Genomic DNA, 23091 nt, shown 5'->3' on the forward strand with positions numbered 1-23091 from the left:
CTTAATCTGGCAGGAAAATTTTAGTCCAAAACAGCAGGCCTGGTTTTGATTACATCTAGTAATCAAGCTGTGTACAGTATGACTTGACTTACTGTCTCAGGATATGTTAATCTGCACATTGGAAGGTTTGATACTAAAGGTTGTATGACCCATGGACTTAGACAAGAAGTCACAGTTCATCACATTAGTTTACTATTATGTTATTGTTTTCAAAACAGAAAAGGTGCCCTGACCAGTTGACTCAGTGGTAGAACATCAGCTTGGCTTGTGGAAGTCCTGGGTTTGATTCCCAGTCAGGACACACAGAAGCAACAATCTGCTTCTCCACCCTTCCCCCTCCCTATACTCTCTCTCTCTCTTTATCTATCATCTCTTTCTCACTTCCCACAGCCGTGGCTTGATTGGTTCAAGTGCATTGGCCAGGCACTGTGGATGTCTCAGTGGAGCCTCTGCTTCAGGCACTAAGCATAGCTTCGTTGTGAGTATGGCCCCAGATGGGCAGAGCATCGACCCAGGATGGAGGTTGCTTGGTGGATTCAATCAGGGCTCGTGTAGGAGTCTGTCTCTCTATCTCTCCTTCTTTCAGCTGGAAAAGAAGGAAAAAAATATATTAAAATCTCTTAAGGATAATTAGGAAGTCAGTTAATAATTGGGTAATCCTTTTTATCTAGGCTTAGAGAGGAGAGAAAAAACAATATTGTAGTGTTGTTGAATTGAGCTAGATAGCATTTGATTTCTGTTACATATCACTTTTAAAGTTCAACTGCAATTAACTTTCTACTTAAAACACAGTAATTTATATGCCCTTGGATTTTGCTTGGATTATACCTTTTAAAAATACATGCATATACCTACAGTAAAAGCATCTTGTACTCTGTGAGAGGAGAGACCATAGAGATCATCGCTTTGCTATGATTTGCAGGTCCAGAGGATGACTGTCTATTTTATGCTAAGCACTTTCAAACTTCTATTACTACTTTTCTTAATTGTTAAGCCCTGAGGAATCCATTCAGAAGGCAGGGAACACTTCACTGGTTTTAAGCAACTACACAAGCACACACTCACACATACACACATTACCTATTAAAATATATAACCAGGAATATGAGCAGTTGCTTATTTCAAATATTTCATTTTAAAGTTGCCAATTCATTGTTAAGTAATATCATAATCTTGATCAGGTGTTACATAGGTTCATTTATTTATTCACTTGTTCTTTTACTCATGTAGCATATATTTATTTATTTATTATTAATATTTTTTTTTGTTACAGAGACAGAGAGAATCAGAGAGAGGGATAGATAGGGACAAACAGGAATGGAGAGAAATGAGAAGCATCAATCATTAGTTTTTTGTTGCGAAACCTTAGTTGTTCATTGATTGCTTTCTCATATGTGCCTTGACCACAGACCTTCAGCAGACCTAATAAACCCTTGCTCGAGCCAGCGACCTTGGGTCCAAGCTGGTGAGCTTTTTGCTCAAACCAGATGAGCCCGCATTCAAGCTGGCGACCTCGGGGTCTCGAACCTGGGTCTTCCGCATCTCAGTCCGACGTTCTATCCACTGCACCACCGCCTGGTCAGGCATAGCATATATTTATTGAGTGATATTCATCAGATACTAGCTACCGTTCCAGTTGCAGCTAACGACTTTCCTCCTTAAAAATGTGTCTTTATACACTATTTATCAGTTGGAATTCAATGTTTCATATAAGAGCTTTTTACAGACAGTGAGTGAAATAAGATAAAATGTAACTGTAAACTAATGATTGACTTTTAAAGTATATTTGATCCCATATGAGTTGATTGACATTTAGTGATAATGAAAAATTATTGCTTTCTACAGGGTCACCTTTAGGAGTAGTTTATAAACATTATTATTTTATGTATCATAACCCTTTGGAAAATATGGTTTGTGAAAAATTTATTGATTTAAAAAATTCATTAACTCTCCACAAAAGTCAAACAAAGATCTTAGACCATTTAAAAGATTTCAGCATGGCCTGACCTTTGGTGGCGCAGTGGATAAAGCGTTGACCTGGAATGCTGAGGTCAAGGGTTCAAAACCCTGGGCTTGGCTGGTCAAGGCACGTATGGGAGTTGATGCTTTCTGCTCCTCCCCCTTCTCTCTCTCTCTGTCTCTCTTTCTCTCTGTCTCTCTTCTCTAAAATGAATAAATAAATAAAAAATAATTAAAAAAAAGATTTCAGCAATAATTTTTCATTCTCAAGGGATAATGTAAAATATAATCTTTAATATTAAAAGTGAATAAAAAAATCACTGACAAGATAAAAATTTGAAATTATAGTATCCTTTAGAACCCTTCTGGGATTTGTAAAACCGGGTTGGAAACAATTCCCTAGGATAAGGCTTTAACACAAATTGGAAAACAGACATATAGAAAGCTGTGTGCCAAACCATCTAAACCGGTGTTTCCCAACATGGGGCCCACGCCCCACAGAGGGGCAATTCGATAGTTAAGGGGGGCAATTTGAAAATGGACTTGACATGACTTTAACTCTTTTGCCCCGGGCCATTTAAAAGCAATGCTAGATATCAGTGCCAAATTTAACAAAAAATGCAATTCTTAAATAATTGCGGTAAATAATTATTAAGTATAATTTCGTTTGACGAGACCAAAATATCAACTGGGTGATTGACGTCCTCAAGTAAACTTCGTCCTGGGTTCACCGCGGAGTGTGCCGTCTGCCGTGGGGAACCCCGAACGTTTTAAAAAACTCGCTAAACAATGCAGTTATTCTCACCTAATTGGCCCATCGCAACTTCTTTAGTGTTTCACATCATCAGTTGGTGTTAATTTGAAATAAGTGTCAGTCAAAACTGTTGTAAAAGCTTGTTGATTTAATAAATATACATATATATATTGTATAGATATAATTGGTAAGTATTTGATTTTATTTTTATCAATATTAAACTCTTTATTAAGTACTTCTTGCGTCGGGGCTAGAAAGCAATAATATTTTATAAATATTATTGGGGCTATAATAGTGCATGCATGACAATTTTAATTTTAGAAGCATAACTTTCCAGAAAATTTTGTCAAGTGGAAAAAATATAGATACCTTTTGATTTGCGGTGTAGTGTAGTAAATGTGTTATATACATTTAAATAAATATGAATTTTTAGTATACGTTTACTCTATGTCACATTGAATATATTTTAACACATATTTTAATATTAGTTTTTAATTGATCTTATTTTTATTTCTTATAGCCCATAGTAAAATGAGTGGTGCAAGCAAGAAAAAAAACTCATCAATATTTGGAGGAATATTTAAAATTTGGGTTCATACCCGCTGTTCACAATGAGCAGATTCCTTTTTGTCTTTTATGCCAGCAATGCTTGACCAACTAATCAATGAAATGAGGTCGTCTTGAGGTGCATTTGAAGGCAAAACATAGTGCTCATATTAATTCAGATTTGAGTTACTTTAAAGAAAAATTTTGAAAAAAGAACAACATTAAAGTCTCTATTTACTGGTCATACTTCAACTAATAATTGTGTTCTTGAGGCTAGTTATCAAATTTCTTTATTCATCGCTAAAACTGGATAAAATCACACTATAGGAGAGAATTTAATAAAACCATCAATATTAGCATTTCTTAAAACGGTTCTTGAAAAAGATGACAAAGATGTAAAACCTATGCCACTCAGTGACAATACTGTTAGCAGAAGAATAGACGAAATGAGTGAGGATATTGAAAAACAACTTATTGAAAAGCTGAAAACAAGAAAATTCTCCTTTCAAATGGATGAATCAACTTTGAGAGATAGTGAGGCAGTATTGATAACTTACGTAAGATATATTGATAAAGGACATTTTGCTGAAGAAATGTTGTTCTGTAAAAGATTAGAAAGCACCACTACCTCCAAAAAAATATATAATCAGCTAAAAAACTACTTAGATGTCAATGATATACCAATGAAAAATATAACATCTTGTGCTGCAGATGGTGCTCCCAATATGATGGGCAAGAAAAATGGCTGCTTAAAATTGATGAAAGATGCGAATCCAGAAATGATTCTTGTGCATTGTGTTATTCATAGGGAAAACTTGGTAGCTAAAAACATCTCGCCTGTTCTGAATGAAGTATTACATACAGTAATAAAGTGTGTTAATGCTATTAAAGCTAGTGCCAAATGTGAGCATCTTTTCAAGCTATTTTGTGAAGAACAAAATGAAGACCATGTGAAACTTTTACTTCATACTGAAGTAAGATGGCTATCTAAAGGAAACTGTTTGAAAAGATTTATGGAACTGTTTGATACTCTTAGTGATTTTTTAAGTGACAAACCTGAAATGAATTATCTGTTAACAATACATGGTAAAGCATTTGTGAGTTATTTAGCCAAAATCTTTGAAAAACTAAATATATTAAATAAGCAACTTCAAGGAACAAATAAAACTCTAGTCAATGCAAAAGCAAAGATATTTGGTTTCATTACCAATATTGAGTTATGTCAGAAACATATTAACAACAAAAACTTTAAACACTTTCATTGGCTTCAAAAATGTGAAGTAACTGATACCGCTTTACTTGTTATTGTCAATCATTTGAATATTCTATCAGCTGATTTAAAAGAAAGATTTTCTGATTTAAAACAAATTGATTTCCCAACATGGATAATGCAGCCAATGTTAGTGGATTTGTCTGATATATCAAATATGCAGTATCAAGAAGAACTCGCAGAATTGCAAAATGATGAGTCAGTTAAAGCTTTATTTAATATCAAAGGAGCGATGGCATGGCTTTGTGAGGAAACAGAAATCAAATACCCAAATTCAACCAAATGTGCAAGAAAACTATTGCTACCATTTCCATCTTCATTTTTAGCTGAATGTGGATTTAGTGCTGTAAATGATTTACTGGCAAAAAAAAGAAATCGGCTGGATATAACACAACGTGGAGATGAGACTAAAGCTAACCAAATTGGAACCTAATATAAAATCTCTGTGCAGAAAGCATCAAGCGCAAGGATCACACTAAATTAAAATAATAAATTAATATAGAAAAATCTGTATTAAAAATATTTGGAATTTAAATTTCTGTTTTTTATTATATGTTTTGAAATTTTACTTACTGTGTTTTGTTAACAATTTCATAGTGATTTATTCCTAGAACCTATCATTTATGTTTATTAAGTGAACAAATCAATTTTTTAATGTTAAAAATTATGTATGTTACATAGAGGGGGACATAAAAATTTTAGAAAGGTTAAGGTGGGGCATGGCATAAAAAAGGTTGGGTAACACTGATCTAAACAGTTCTTTGGGAAATAGAAATAAAGTAAGAGACCCTGCTTTCAGTCACTTATGGTGACAAAATGAAGGTGATCTAAATGGTCTTTGTCATATTCACCCAGTCATCTGTCTCCTAAAGAGAGAATATGATACTGATGTTAATATCTCACCTGGGAAAAAAGAAAAAGTCAGGTCAGAAAAAAAATATTTTAAAATGCATTTTTTTGATAAAACATATAGCAATTGCTTGACTTTGAACACATTTTGTCTAACAACAAAAATTCCTTGATTTCTAGTATTAAGCTCTATATCACTAGGAACAAAAAAAGTTTAAATATGATTTAGGAATAAATAGTACAATAAAAATATACTCTTGTTTTGTATAACAATTTGTCAAATATGAATATATGAAGGAGTTAGCCTAGGATTGGCAATACAATGTCCTTACAGAATGACCTTGAGTGAGATTAGGAGGGAGGAGAAGGTGTTGCATAGTAAGGCTATTATTGTAAAAGCATTATTCTTCGTGTTGCTTACCTGTACAGTTGATTTGGGGTGATATGATTCAACAACTTTGATACCTATGGTTGAACAAGCAACTGATGTACAACAAGTACACCACTTAAACTCCATTTTGATTAAACTGATTTAGGAAGGAGAGTGATAAAAATCTTCAGAAAGACTGAGAAGAAGGATATTTGTGATAGGGTACTTAGTGAGAGAGTGTAAAACAACATTAGGCATTAACTTGTCTGCAGGTGGAAGCAATTTTCTCCAAAATTCCTAGGTTGGTGTTTCAAGTCTTTTTGTGACCTATGACAGATAATGTGTCTTTAGCTTTTTGTAATGAAGACTTTTATCCTCTTGATTCTATTTTCATTGGCCCCTCTTACTCTTTCAGTTCCTGCACTCCTTAAAATGACCTGGATTGATGCAGAAGGCTATATCCTGTGATGTGTTTGGAAGACACTGTCTAACAGTCAAGAGCCACAACGAAACATTCTGACTCCTGCATCACTTTATTGTTAGTGTGTATGTGCATGTGTGTAGTTTGTGGATACATAAATGCCCTTTTTCTTCCACCTCTCCTCTCACAGCATAAAGAAGACATAAGAGTGTTTATCTGAGTCTTTATTTTAAATTCAATTTCTATCTAAAAAGGAATTAAGGAATATTTCTATATACAATGCTATCTGCAGTAAACCAGACAGTTTGGGGAATGGATTTACATTGAAATGGGGACTATTCAGCTATTTTAGTAATTGCAACTAGTCTGTTGAATTGTATTCATCTAAAAGCTTTGTAAAGTTGTTAGCTGAATTCCTGATACTCTTCCTGGTACAAACTATTATTTTCTTCTGCACACACATTCTGCCTTTTCTGCTGTCAGAAATTCCTTTGAGATGAACAAATAACCCAAATGCTAAAAGATAAATGGATTGTGCACATGAATGAGACTATGGTTGTTAACTTGCCACAGGAAATCATCATAAAATGAAGATTTCTATTTGCATGGAAAATATTGTGATGTTTTTAAATGAGGGGAATTTTTCACAGGTCTGAAAGATAATTATTTACTCAGAATGTAATAGCTAAGAGTGTAAAATCAAAAGTTCTCAGCCTTCTCTATCACTTCGGACTTGATACCCATGAGGATTTTGTCTGTAGTTTAAAAATGGCCATTTAATCATAAGCCTTTTTTGACTGCCTGTCTGAATTTAAACAAACCTATTTCTAAAATGTATATAAATCAAAGTGGAGACCTGAATCATTTCAGAAGTATTTTATTCAAGTCAACATCACTACTTGAACATATGCACACTGATTTATTAATGTCACCCCATTAAAATTAATTTAAAAAAACAAAAAATAAGTTACTCAAATTACTATAGTGAAAATTAATGGTCATTTTTCATCTTACCCCATAAAATAAGATTCAGGGTCACATTGAGTGGTATTGTAGCTATATCTTTTGAAGAGCTGTCTAATCTATGCCTATAATAACTTGCATAATAAGAAAAAAAATCACTACACACACACACACACAAAATAAGTGAAAAACAAATTATTTCACATGGAAAATTACACATACTTTGTTAAATTGTGTATAAATTAACTAGAAGAAGCATAATTTTCAAACCAAAAATGGAGGGAACAGGTTTCTAGGCTTTTGACTAATACAGTGCTTCTGTAGTGGCAAACATTATCCCTACATTTATGGAGCCATAATGCTGCCTTATCTCACTGACCATTTTGCTAGTTGCTATATTGGAAACATTTTTACCTAAGAAAATTTCTAAATGTAGATTATAGTTAATCTTTCAGTACAAGTCAATCCATAAAAAGAATAAGAAATAAGAATCAACTAGTTTATGCTGTGTGTTAAAAGAGAGGATCTTACTGTAACATTCTCTCTACACATTTGTCAACTGTATTCTAAATAAAGTATATACCTTTTCAAGTAATTAACTTTTTTGCTCTCAGTGGGACTTGTTCTTAAATTCCTTCCAGCTTGCCTGACCTGTGGTGGCGCAGTGGATAAAGCGTCGACCTGGAAATGCTGAGGTCGCCGGTTTGAAACCCTGGGCTTGCCTGGTCAAGGCACATATGGGAGTTGATGCTTCCAGCTCCTCCCCACCTTCTCTCTCTCTCTGTCTCTCTCTCCTCTCTCTCTCCCTCACTGTCTCTCTCTCTCCCTTTCTCTCTCCTCTCTAAAATGAATAAATAAAATTTAAAAAAAAAATTCCTTCCAGCTTGAGTCAAGAGCCTGAAGGTCCCAGCCTATTCTTTCTCCAATATATATTCTTGGCTCCTTCATTTTAAATTAATTGAACATATACACATGAGTTATTTCTGGGGGTTTTCTACTGTTCTATTGACTTATGTGTTTATTTTTATGCCAGTACTATATAGTTTTAATTTTTATAGCTTTGTAATATAGTTTGAAATCAGGATATGTGTTGCATCCAGTTCTGTTCTTTCTCACAATCGCTTTGGCTACTTGGAATCATTGGTGGTTGCATACAAATATTAAGATTCTTTTTTAATTTTTGTAAAAATTTCTGTTTGTATTTAAATAAGGATTTCATTAATCTGTAGATTGCTTTGGGTCAGGTAGACATTTTAATATTAATTTATCCAAAACATAAACATGGGGAATTTTTTCATTTATTAGTGTCTTCCTCAATTTCTTTCATTAATGTATTATAGTTTTTAGTATAAGGGCTTGCAACTCGTTTGCTAAGTTTATTCCTAAGTATTATATTGTTTTTGATGCTATTGTAAAGAGCACATTTTTTCTTTTAATTTCTCTTTCTAAATATTAATTATGAGTATATAGAAAAGCAATAGACTTTTGTATATTTATTTTATATTATGCAAATATACTAAATATATATATTAATTCTAACAGGTTTGTTGAAGTCTTTAGGGCTTTTAATATATAACATCACATCATCTGCAAATAGAGACAATTTTAATTCTTTTCTGATTTTGAAGTTTTTATTTATTTTTCTTGCCTAATTTACCTGGGTAGGATTTCTAGAATATGTTGAGTGGAGAGAGTGGGCATTCTCATCTTGTTTCTTATCTTAGTAAGGCAAATTTCTCATATTTCTGCCGTTAAGCATGATTTTGGCTATGGGATTGTCAAGTGAAGATTTTTTAATCTATATTCATCTGAGATATTGGCCTGTAATTTTTTTTCTTATACTGTCCTCAACTGGTTTTGGCATCATGGAAATTTTTGCCTCCTAAAATGAGTTTGGAAGTATTCCTTCCTGTTTTATTTTGTTGTTGTTTCTTTTTAATGTTTGAGAAAGACTGGTATTAATTCCTCTTTTAATGATTGGAGGGATATACCAGTAAAGTCATTTGTTCATTTTGTGGGTAAGTTTTGATTACAGAATTAATTTTCTTACTAGTAATGAGTCTGTTCAGATTTATATGTCTTCAGGAGTATATAAATTTCTTCTAGGTTGTCCAATTTGTTGGCATATAAATTTTTTTGGTATTCTTTTATAATTTGGGGGGGGTGTGGTATCAGTTGTAATGTGTTTTATAATTCATAATTTTATTTATTTGAACCCTTTTATATATATTTTTGGTGAGCTTAGCAAAGGTTTCTCTATTTGGTTTTTCTTTTCAAAAAAACAGCTTTTATTTGTAGTCATCTTTTCTAGTGTCTTTTTAGTTTTTATTTTATTTACTTCTATTTTAATCATTGTTATTTCCTTCTTTCTACTAATTTTTGGCTTAGTTTGTTCTTTTTCTAGAAGAAAACAAAAAAAGAAAATCAAAGATATATTTACACTATCATTTTCAGTGGAACATTATTCACAATCGTCAAGATATACGAACCAGCTAAATGTCTCTGAACAGAAGAATGGATAAAGAAAATGTGAGGTATTAAGTTATAACTCTAAAAATCAACTAAATTCCTATTTTAAAAACCCAAAAGTTAAAAGTATAATTAATAAAGAAAATACAAAATATCTATATATCTATATAGGTTGATATAGATATATAGGTATAGACATAGACATAGATATAGGTATTATTCAGCTATGAGAAAAAAGGACATACAGTCATTTGCCAAAACATGAATGGACCTTGAAGGCTTATGCTAAGTGAAATTAGCCAGACAGAGAAGGACAAATACTGTATGATATCACTTATATATTGAACCTAAAAATGCCAAACTCATAGAAAGAAATGCTAGAATGTTGATTACCAGAGAATGAGGGTTGGTAAAAAGGGAGATATTAGTCAAAGATTACAAATTTCCCGTTATGGAATGAATAAGTTCTAGGAATTGAATGTACAGCATGGTGAGTATAGTTCCTAATGTTGTATTATATAGTAAAAAATTGCTAAGAAATTTAATCTTAAATATATTTACTACCAAATATAAAGTAATTTATGACAAGATGCAGACATTAGCAAACTGTTATGGTGATAATCATTTTGCAATGTATCAGCATATTATACACTTTAAGTTTATACAGTGTTATATGTCAATTATATCTCAATAAAGCTTTAAAAAATACCTTTGCTGAACTTATAGTTGTCTACCACTTTGAATGTGATTTCATTGTAAATGGATTAGACTTAATGGAAAATCAAAAGGATCTGAACAATAAAATAGCAACACTGTATTGGATTCCTCTTATGTGCCACTTCTCATGTTCTCTTCTGATTTGGGGAATAACTTTTCAATTAAGATCCTGCACATAAGTCTTTATCTCAGGCACTTTTTTTCCAGGTTGAGGGGGGGGTGTAGGAATGGAGGAGGAGCAAGGCAGATAGGTAGTTGAAGATATATCAATGGTTTATAAATAATGTTTTATTACTCCATGATAAACCTATAACTTAGATACTAATATGATTTTTATCAAAGATGAACTAAAGCTAAGAATGTTCTCCAATGTTTTTGCCTTAACTGAAGCAGAGCTATGCTCTAAAAACATAACTTATTCAAGTGTGACTTCATATTCAGTTTAAAGCTCTCTCCACTAGGTTATTTTTATCAGCCCCTTGCATATTTACTAATTCAATGGTGTATTCTTCCTACAGTCATAAATATTAAATTTAACAAGTGGTTGTATGGCCAATAGCCATGACCACCATCACAGCTGCATGGGCCACGCAGATTTGCATTTGATTTGGACCGACAGTAATGAAACAACAGAGCCAAGAACTGGTGGGCCATTAGCTTTAATCCTAGCTCCCACCCTGCGGGCAAGAAATACACACAGTGGGAAGACACTTCCCTTTCCATTCAGAGCTCCTAAAGCCACTGACTTATCCAAGTTTCCTAAAATCAAAGGTTTCTATCTCACCAGCCTTATTCACCTCTGTTCCCCATCTCCTTCTCTCTGCACAAACTCTGCACAAAACTGGCTTCTCCTTCAGCACTCCATCATCTTGGCTGCTTCTCCTCTGCAATGCTGATGACAGGATCTGAGCGAGCATACCCCTGGTCTGCCTCATTTTATAGTGTAGAAATTAAAGCCTTTAAGCCAATATACAAATAAGAAAATTTCTGATACAAAGCCACTTATCTGAGGCATAAGTGGGATTCCTCAGAAGAGTGCACCACCCCCTATCATGCAACAGCCAAGGGTGTGGGGAAAAGTTTAGTTTTGAGAAGATCTTAGTATTAAAAGGGTGAGAAAGGTTTAATCTTAAAACTAAACCTTAGGCTATAATGACTTTGCCAGTTTAAAGCCTGTCTCTCACACCCTATGCAAACTATAAGCGAGCAAACATATATATCATATTTACAAACTTATTTAACCTACAGTGGCCAGTAAGTGCCAGACCCTGTTCTAGATATAGAGAAAAAAAGTGAACAAAACTGAAACAGTCTCTTTTTCTTAGAGTTTGTATCTTATCAGTGAGGGACAAACAATTAAAAAAGTAATAGAATGCTATGTAGTAATAAAGGTATTGTGAAATGTGAATAGGTTTACTAAAAATGTTTTCTGATGACTAGTGTATTTTCCTATACTGAAAAAGCTGAAATACTAAAAATAATTTATTAATTTTATTAGTGCTACTAATTTGACTTAAGTTTTATAAATGAAATCAGAACAGAATAAAATGGAAAGTATGAGACATACATTTTATTGATACCAATGACAGCAGAGCAATATGGTCCTTGAGCTTTAAGTTTTAGTGCTTTTCCCATATTCATCAGGTAACTGTCAGCCTTCTGGTTTTAAGAGGAGCAGCTGATCCCTTAGTTACTTAGTAATTTGAATGTATCAGTAGCAGCAGCAGTAATAGTAACAATAGCAGTAATATTCAATAGTAGTATGTCCTCATGTAACCCCTTAAATCAAAGATTATTGTGGTTTAGTTTAAATTTAATTTAAGTTGCTACATATGTTGAGCTCCCACTCAACTTGACAGGTTGAGTAGGTGAAGCATTGAATATTAAAAAGGTCATCTGGGCATCAAAAGCAATGATACAAAATCTTTGTCCTTGCAGATTTTAAAGACTAACTTTAGACTAATTCAAGATTATATATGCAACAAATAGAAACTCAAGAACTTTGCCCTGTATCACAGAAAAATGACTACTCAAAGACCAGATGGAGTGCAACAGGGACCAGGGAGACCTCCTCACAATCCCCTATACAGGTTTCATGAGTTGGCCCACCCCCGAGTTCCTCAGGGTATTTATGATATCACAGATATAATCAAAGTTGAGAATGAGAAAGTCAGAAAGGCGAACTTCTTTAGAGCAGACAAAAGGGTAAGGGAAGTAGCTCATTTCTGAGATATTTACTCCACCTATTGATTAATCAGAATTGCTAATTCTATCACTATTGTGTGCTGTTTTCAGCACAGTACTGTGGTACTGTGTACAGTACTTTTGGTGAGTGACACCATTGGGGCATTTGCCTCAGGGCATTGAACTCTGTCCATGTTCTATCTTCCTATTCAGGGACTCTACAGCCCTGAAGCAGCATAAAGGGAAAAAGAATTGTTTGCTTCTGTACATTTCTGATTATATTCTTTGTCCTTCCTGGTAAAATCTGCACAATGTCTTTTCATTAAAAACAAGAAAGCAAGTTCTGCCATATGATTGGTACATTAGAGCATTACAATTTCTCTTACATATGACAAGCCTAATCATGTATGCCTGGCACTAAAATATCATCTGTAGTAAGCCCTGGAGAAGAGCAGATCATTACTTCAACTCAAATCCTAAAGATACATCATTCTGCCTGTATGTATTAATATTTGTCATGATGTTTATTTTTTTCCCCCTGTCAATCACTGCTTCCAGGACATCTGACATGGCTCAAACTATGGAAAGTTCATATTGGATTACTCTTCTCTATACTTTCCCTGTGCTGCTTAATAGCCCCCTTTCCATCTAGGTTCTGCTATGATGAGCTTTCCATCGCCTTAGGAGCTAACAGTCTCGAGCTGCTCCTGCAGCTATTGTCAAAGACTGTAGAGGTTTCCACCATCAAACCCTGTGTAGTTAATTTGCCTTCATGACTTCTCAGCTGCTAGAGATGACCTAATGCCATTTCAGTGGTGACATGGACCCATGACTGACAACTACTTCAGGGCAGCTGGATGCATCAGCCTCATCTGATCTTAACAAACTTCTTCAAGAAGATGGACTGTGCTCTCAGTATGCCCATTTATGTCCAGAAGTATCAATCACATACAATTTAAATATGAAAAAGCCTTTGCTAAAATGATATCTTCTTCATATCGTTCTTCAGTAACATTTTCTTTTCTAATAGGGAGGGGAACAGAGTGTGAAAGATACTAAAAATAAAATGCAAAATATACATTATTCTGGGAAGTTTTCAGTGGTTAACTAAGGGATAAATTATTGGCAGTTTAATGTTGACAAAATTCTTTACTATATGTATCTCAATTAATTACCACAATAATCAATGATATAATTATTATCACTGTTATTAAAAAGAGAGTAGAAGTTCTTAGAAGTTAAATGATACCTAACCTGTAGTGGTGCAGTGGATAAACCATTGACCTGGAATGCTGAGGTCACTGATTCAAAACCCCAGGCTTACAATTACCCTGTCAAGGCACATGTAAATTGATGCATCCTGATCTCCCCTCACCTTTTTCTCTCTCTCATTCTCTCTAGAATGAATAAGTAAAATATTAAAAAAAAAACTGATTTGTTCAAAAACTATAGCAAGTGGTAAAACTGGAATAAGAGTCCTTGAGACATTCAGGATCCATTTCTTCCTTTAACTTTTGCTAATTTCAGATGCCTGCTCTTAGTGTCAGTACCTTGGGCAAACATCTAAATTCAAAGGGAGAAGATTGTATGGCTCACATTTGTAGGTTGAGAGGTTCTATTAATTTACCAGGATCATTGAATTTCACAAATTCAAAACTGTAATAATTCTCCTGATCTGTAACAAGAAACAAAGCTTCAAATTACTGGTTCACATTTTTAAAATGGGACTTTAAATCTAGAGATTTTCACTGAAATAATGCTATATTTAAACACCCATTTTAAAATGTTATATAATTTTTGCTTAATAATGATTACTGAGCCTGACCAGGCGGTGGCACAGTGTATAGAGTGTCGGACTGGGATGTGGAGGACCCAGGTTAGAGACCCTGAGGTCACCAGCTTGAGCACAGGCTCATCTGGTTTGAGCAAAGCTCACCAGCTTGGACCCAAGGTCGCTGGCTTGAGCAAAGGGTTACTCGGTCTGCTGAAGGCCTGCGGTCAAGGCACATATGAGAAAGCAATCAATGAACAACTAAGGTATTGCAACAAAAAACTGATGATTGATGCTTCTCATCTCTCTCTGTTTCTGTTTGTCCCTATCTATCCTTCTCTCTTTCTCTCTGTTTCTGTAAAAGAATAAATAAATAAAAATAATGCTTGCTGAAATGAAGTATGTAAAGGGATTCTATATAAAATGTATGGTATTTTAATTATATGATAGTTTTAAAAAGTCTGCTCCCTTATAAGCTCCTTAACTCAAGCTGGAATGTAGTATAAGGCATGCCCAGTGGTCTTATAAAGGGCAAGGCAAACAAATGTTTCCTCATGCCAACTCTCTGACAGTTGATATGGTAGGTGCATTATTGATCTTTATTCTTTTATTTTATTTTATTTATTCATTTTTAGAGAGAGGGAGAGAGAGAGACAGAGAGAGAAGGAGGGAGGAGCTGGAAGCATCAACTCCCATATGTGCCTTGACCAGGCAAGCCCAGAGTTTTGAACCAGCGACCTCAGCATTTCCAGGTCGACGCTTTATGCACTGCACCACCACAGGTCAGGCCTTGATCTTTATTCTTGAATGAGTCAAACATGGATGGATAAATAGATGATTGAGTCAAGGCTTGATTTGCTTCTTGAACTGGCTGTAAAACCAGTTTAACTTATATTTTCTTTTGATTTTCAGAAAAAAAGCCTCAAAGTTTAGTAGGTTATCCAAGGAAGTAATTTAACTTATATGGACAGTGACTCTATATCCCTTAAGAATATTTGAGGACTGACGTCATGGAAATGGAGCCGTGAGCAGTGCGTCCGACACATCTCCCCAAAATCTCAACAAATTTATCAACTAGAAACAGAAAAATTTATCCTCGGAGCATTCCAGAGTTCCACACACACACTGAAAGCAAAAGAACTGTTGCCGAGGAGGGAGTACGCCTGTGGTGAGTCAACCCACGCGTGCAACTGCCCACCCACACTCGGGGAGCAGCAGCCTGGGCGCTGGAGGCCGCCGGCGTGCCCCGAGAAACCAAGCGTGCGCCCCGTGCTGCGGTCTGGAGAGTCCCCAGCCACTGGCGTGCCCCGAGAAACCACGCGCATGCACCCCTGCTGTGGTCCGGAGAGTCCCCAGCCACCGGCGTGCCCTGAGAAACCGCGCGCGCGCACCCTGTGCAGCGGTCCCGGTCACAGGGTCACAGAGCGAGCTTCCTTACACCACCAGCGTCCCCAGCGGTCCTGCGAGTGAGAGTCCCCAGCCACCGGTGTGCCCTGAGAGACCGCGTGGGCCCCGTGCCACGGTCCGGGAGGGGCGCCAAGGCTGTCTTCCCTAGTCGGGAGATTCTCTCTGTGGGCGGGGCACCTCACCCAACCATTCAAGCTAACAATCAAGCATTGGGGGAGGGGCGCACAGGCAGCCTGAAATACTTTCTGGAGCACAGCTGCAGATCCAATCACTGAAATTAGCTTAACCCATGAAATCTGCGCACCCACGGGGCTCTAATTGATAAGATCTCTCCCAGTTCAGCAATCCAAGACAAGAGGCGTGATATTTTTCAGTACCTTTTGCTAAAGGGGCGGGGGCAACTTCTGATTGAAAGAGCCTCCATATTCAGGGATATACCTAACAAGAGGGACTTGGCAGATATTAAGATCTATACAGCAAGCAGCAACTAGTGCCTCTTCTTCCCAGCCAAAAGAGGCTACAAAGTGTGGAAAGCCTGGGTTGAGTGGTTCAACTGAATTGTAGGCGCTGAACAGTCACCTTGACAACAATTGACTCCCAGTCCCACCTGATTACGCTGGAGGCTCTCACTGCCAGAGCCTTACCCAGAGCTTTGCACTGAGTGAGGATAGAGTGGGGATTTCCCAGTACTTTGAGCCTCTTACTCCCCAAACAGAAGCAGTGGCAACCTCATAGCTGGATAACCAGGCTGCTAATTCAGGAAGGGGAGGCTAGGAGAGAGACTCCAGGAAAGCAAACTCTCTCATTGTTGGACTCTGCAAACGCCAACAAGCCTTGACAACCAGCGAGACTAAAGCCAATTATATGACATTGCCATAGAATCCCATCAACTGCAAATCCCTACCTAAGCGTGACACAGGGGCAGAACCTGGGGTACAGAGTCACCGACCAGGAAGAGGGAGAGAAAAGAAAAAGGAAGAAGTTAACCTCTCAAAATCAAGAAAAATCCACAGACTTTATAACTTGTTCCACTAAGTCTTTGTTGTTGTTCTTTCTTTCTTATATCTTATTGCCTTTATTATTATTTCTATTTCCTCCACCTCAGTCCTTTTATTCTCTGTCCATCTTATGCGACCCTTTTCTTGAACTACACTACCCATGAGTGTTATATTTTATTTCTTTTCTTCATCCTTATTCTCCTTTAGGGTTATACTCCAAAACCTTTAACTCTCACTCTCTCTCCCCCTTTTTTTTTGGGGGGGGTTTCCTTTCCTTTTTTTCTTCCTTCGTTTCTCTCTTTTTCTTATTTTTTCCTTTCTATTCATTTCTTCTTTTCTCCTTTTACTTTTCCTCCCATTCAATCCTCAATCATGAACAAATTATTTAATTTGGGACTCAAGTTTTTTTTTTGTTGTTGTTCTTTCTTTTTTTTCTGCTTTTGTTTTTGGTTTTCCTTTATTTGTTTGTTTTTGTGGCATTTTGGGTACTTTTTACATTGCTTTTTAACTCACTAGCATTCCTCCCAACCCAAAGTCTCCATTGTATTTAGTCTTCGCTCCACTTAATAAAACAGATTTTTATTTATTATTTTTATTTTTTTTTCTTCTTTAATTATTATTTTTTTCTCTCCTTTTTTTCTGTTTCCCTCTTATCCCTCTCATTATATCTCTTAGAAGACCATAACTTACAAAAAAATCATTTTATGCTTGTCTAAGATTTTCTCCTTTTTTTTTTTTTTTTTTGCATTTAGTAGGTCCCTACACCCTTTTTTGCCCCTTGAACTCTTCACCCCAAATCAGGCTCTCTATTATAGGCAGTTTTTGTTCCATTTAGCATAATATAATTCACAGGTCATGATGATATTTCCCTAAGGAGGTGAAAGGAGGGGAAAAGAAGAAAGAAAAAAGGGGGAAATAATAAATTATTACATTTTTTTTGTGGAGTGTTTTCCCTTTTTTTTCCGTTTTATTCTTTATTAATTCTAATTAACACTATCAACAAGACCACCTTCAAATGCCAATAAGAAAAAGGAAATCAAATATTATGGATACAAAAGATAGAGAGGTTACACAAATAGATGTGGAAAAATCTATGGAGAAAAGATTTAACATATTGGAAGCCTTGGAGCCAAATGACAGAGAATTTAAAATAGAAATCTTAAAAATTCTCAGAGATATACAAGAAAACACAGAAAGGCAATTAAAGGAGATAAGAAAACAACTCAAGGATCACAAAGAATATATTACCAAGGAAATTGAAACTATAAAAACAAATCAAACAGAAATGAAAAACTCAGTTCACGAGCTGAAAAACAATGTAACAAGCTTAGCTAATAGAACAGCCCAGAAAAAAGATAGGATTAGTGAAATAGAAGACAAGCAAATTGAGGCACAACAGAGAGAAGAAGAAAAAGACTCAAAAATAATAAAAAATGAGAAAGCCCTACAAGAATTGTCTGACTCCATCAGAAAGAATAACATAAGAATAATAGGTATATCAGAGGGAGAAGAGAAAGAAAATGGAATGGAGAATATACTCAAACAAATAATAGACGAGAACTTCCGAAGCCTGTGGAAAGAAATAAAGCCTCAAATTCAAGAAGCAAACAGAACACCGGTTTTTCTTAACCCCAACAAACCCACTCCAAGGCACATCATAATGAAGATGACACAAACCAATGACAAAGAAAAAATTCTCAAGGCAGCCAGGGAAAAGAAGAATACAACATATAAGGAAGGCCTATTAGATTATCATCAGATTTCTCAGCAGAAACTCTACAAGCTAGAAGAGAGTGGACCCCAGTATTTAAAGTCCTGAAAGAGAGGAACTTTCAGCCATGAATACTATACCCATCAAAGCCATCTTTCAAGTATGAAGGATATATAAAAACATTCACAAATACAGAAAAGATGAGAGAATTTATCATCAGAAACCCCCACTCCAGGAAATACTAAAGGAGGTTTTCCAACCAGATTCAAAGAACAAAAGAAAACAAAACCACAAGTAACAGCTCCACCAAGAACACAATAAAACCAAACTTAAACTGTGACAACAAAAAAAAAAAAGGGGGAGAAAAGATAAAGATTAACAGTAGCAAAGGACGCTGAAGTGCAAAAATACTCATAAGATAGGGTACTACAATGAATATGGTAGGTACCCTTTTCATTACTTAATGGTAACCACCCTTGAAAAAACCACCACAAAAACACTTAAAAAAGGTAGCAACAGAAGAAAGAAGTATGGAATACAAACAAACAAAAACAAACAATAGAAAAAAAAAAGAGAAGAATCAAACAAGATACAAAACTAACAGAAAGCAATTTATAAAATGGCAATAGGTAACCCACAAGTGTCAATAATTACACTAAATGTAAATGGATAAAAATTACCAATAAAAAGACACAGAGTAGCAGAATGGATTAAAAAGGAAAATCCAACTGTATGTTGCCTAAAAGAAACTCATCTAAGCAACAAGGATAAAAACAAATTCAAAGTGAAAGGCTGGAAAACAATACTCCAAGCAAACAACACCCCAAAAAAAGCAGGGGTAGGAATACTCATATCTAATAATGCTGACTACAAGACAGAAAAAGTACTCAGAGAAAAAATGGTCATTTCATAATGATTAAGGGGACACTGAATCAAGAAGACATAACAATCCTTAATATATCTGCACCAAATCAAGGAGGACCAAAATATATAAGACAGCTACTTATTGATCTTAAAACAAAAGCTGACAAAAATACAATCATACTAGGAGACCTCAATACACCGCTGATGGCTCTACATCGGTCATCCAAACAGAGAATCAATAAAGATATAGTGGCCTTAAATGAAATACTAGAACACATGGATATGATAGACATCTACAGGACACTTCATCCCAAAGCGACAGAGTAAATATTTTTCTCAAGTGTACATGGAACATTCTCAAGAATTGACCATATGTTGGGCCACAAAGACAATATTAGCAAATTTAGAAAAATTGAAATTGTACCAAGCATATTCTCTGATCATAAAGCCTTGAAACTAGAATTCAACTGTAAAAAAGAGGGGGGAAAACCCACAAAATTGTGGAAACTAAACAACATACTTCTAAAAAATGAATGGGTCAAAGAAGAAATAAGCGCAGAAATCAAAAGATATATACAGACAAATGAAAATGAAAATACGACATATCAGAATCTCTGGAATGCAGCAAAAGCAGTAATAAGAGGAAAGTTCATATCATTTCAGGCCTATATGAACGAACAAGAGAGAGCCGAAGTAAACCACTTAACTTCACACCTTAAGGAACTCGAAAAAGAAGAACAAAGACAACCCAAAACCAGCCGAAGAAAAGAGATAATACAAATCAGAGCAGAAACAAACGAAATAGAGAACAAAAAAACTATAGAAAAAATCAATAAAACAAGGAGCTGGTTCTTTGAAAAGATCAACAAAATCGACAAACCTTTGGCAAGACTCACAAAGGAAAAAAGACACAGAACTCAAATAAACAAAATCTAAAATGAAAGAGGAGAGATCACCACAGACATCATAGATATACAAAGAATTATTGTAGAATACTATGAAAAACTATATGCCACCAAATACAACAATCTAGAGGAAATGGATAAATTCCTAGAACAATACAACCTTCCTAGACTGAGTCATGAAGAAGCAGAAAGCCTAAGCAGACCAATTAGCAGGGAGAAAATAGAAAAAAACTATTAAAAACCTCTCCAAAAATTAAACTTCAGGCCCAGACGGTCATACTAGTGAATTCAATCAAACATTCAAAGAAGACTTGGTTCCTATTCTACTCAATGTCTTCCAAAAAATTGAAGAAGAAGCAATACTTCCAAACACATTTTATGAGGCCAACATAGCCCTCATACCAAAACCTGCAAGGATGGCACAAAGAAAGAAAACCACAGACCAATATCTCTAATGAATACAGATGCTAAAACACTAAACAAAATACTGGCAAACTGAATACAACAACATATTAAAAAAATAATACATCATGATCAAGTGGGATTCATCCCAGAATCTCAAGGATGGTTCAACATATGTAAAACGGTTAACGTAATACACCATATCAACAAAACAAAGAACAAAAACCACATTTTCTTATCAATAAACACAGAAAAGGATTTCAATAAAATACAACACAATTTTATGCTTAAGACTCTCAACAAAATGGGTATAGAAGGAAAATATCTCAACATGATAAAGGCCATATATGATAAACCTTCAGCCAACATCATATTAAATGGCGTAAAACTTAGGACTTTCCACCTTAAATCAGGAATAAGACAGGGTTGTCCACTCTCTCCACTCTTATTTAATGTGGTGCTAGAAGTTCTGGCCAGAGCAATCAGACAAGACAAAGAAATAAAAGGCATCCATATCGGAAAAGAAGAAGTAAAGGTATCACTTTTTGCTGATGATATGATCCTATACATCGAAAACCCAAAGTACTCCACAAAAAGATTACTAGAAGCAATAAACCAATACAGTAAGGTAGCAGGATACAAAATTAATATACAAAAGTCCATAGTCTTTCTATATGCCAACAATGAAATATTAAAAAACAAACTCAAAAAAATAATCCCCTTCACGATTGCAACAACAACAAAAAATACCTAGGAATAAACATAACAAAGAATGTAAAGGACCTATATAACAAAAACTACAAGGCATTGCTAAGAGAAATAGAAAAAGACACAATGAGATGGAAAAATATTCCTTGTACTTGGATAGGAAGAATAAATATAATCAAAATGGCCATATTACCCAAAGTAATATATAAATTTAATGCAATTCCCATCAAAATTCCTATGACATTTTTTAAAGAAATGGAACAAAAAATCATAAGATTTATATGGAACTATAAAAAACCCCGAATAGCCGAAGCAATCCTAAGGAAAAAGAATGAAGCTGGGGGCATTACAATACCTGACTTCAAACTCTATTATAGGGCCACAATAATCAAAACTGCATGGTATTGGCAGAAAAATAGACACTCAGACCAATGGAACAGAAGAGAAAGCCCAGAAATAAAACCACATATATATGGTCAAATAATCTTTGATAAAGGGGCCAACAACACAAAATGGAGAAAAGAAAGCCTCTTCAACAAATGGTGTTGGGAAAACTGGAAAGCCACATGCAAAAGAATGAAACTCGACTACAGCCTGTCCCCGTGTACTAAAATTAATTCAAAATGGATCAAAGACCTAAATATAAGATCTGAAACAGTAAAGTACATAGAAAAAGACATAGGTACTAAACTCATGGATCTGGGTTTTAAAGAACATTTTATGAACTTCACTCCAATGGCAAGAGAAGTGAAGGCAAAGATAAATGAATGGGACTACATCAGAATAAAAAGTTTTTGCTCAGCAAGAGAAACTGATATCAAAATAAACAGACAGCCAACTAAATGGGAACTGATATTTTCAAACGACAGCTCAGATAAGGGCCTAATATCCAAAATTTACAAAGAACTCAAAAAACTCAACAACAAACAAACAAACAATCCAATAAAAAAATGGGAAGAGGACATGAACAGACACTTCTCCCAGGAAGAAATACAAATGGCCAACAGATATATGAAAAGATGCTGAGCTTCATTAGTTATTAGAGAAATGCAAATCAAAACTACAATGAGATACCACCTCACACCTGTTAGATTAGCTATTATCAACAAGACGGGTAATAACAAATGTTGGAGAGGCTGTGGAGAAAAAGGAACCCTCATTCACTGTTGGTGGGACTGTAAAGTAGTACAACCACTATGGAGGAAAGTATGGTGGTTCCTCAAAAATCTGCAAATAGAACTATCTTATGACCCAGCAATCGCTCTACTGGATATATACCCCAAAACCTCAGAATCATTGATACGTAAAGACACATGTAGCCCCATGTTCATAGCAGCACTGTTCACAATGGCCAAGACATGGAAACAACCAAAAAGCCCTTCAATAGAAGATTGGATAAAGAAGATGTGGCACATATACACTATGGAATACTACTCAGCCATAAGAAATGATGACATTAGATCATTATAGCAAAATGGTGGGATCTTGATAACATTATACGAAGTGAAATAAGTAAATCAGAAAAAAACAAGAACTACATGATTCCATACATTGGTGGAACATAAAAACTAGACTAAGAGACATGGACAAGAGTGTGGTGGTTACCAGGGGGAGGGGGAGGGAGGACACAGGAGGGAGGGAGGGAGAGAGTTGGGGGGGGGAGGGGCACAGAGAAAACTAGATAGAGGGTGACAGAGGACAATCTGACTCTGGGCAAGGGGTATGCAACATAATTTAATGACCAGATAACCTAGACATGTTTTCTTTGAATATATGTACCCTGAATTATTAATGTCATCCCATTAACATTAATAAAAATTTAT

Source organism: Saccopteryx bilineata, chromosome 3 (genome assembly GCF_036850765.1).
Source record: "Saccopteryx bilineata isolate mSacBil1 chromosome 3, mSacBil1_pri_phased_curated, whole genome shotgun sequence".
In the NCBI taxonomy this organism is placed as follows: Eukaryota; Metazoa; Chordata; class Mammalia; order Chiroptera; family Emballonuridae; genus Saccopteryx; species Saccopteryx bilineata.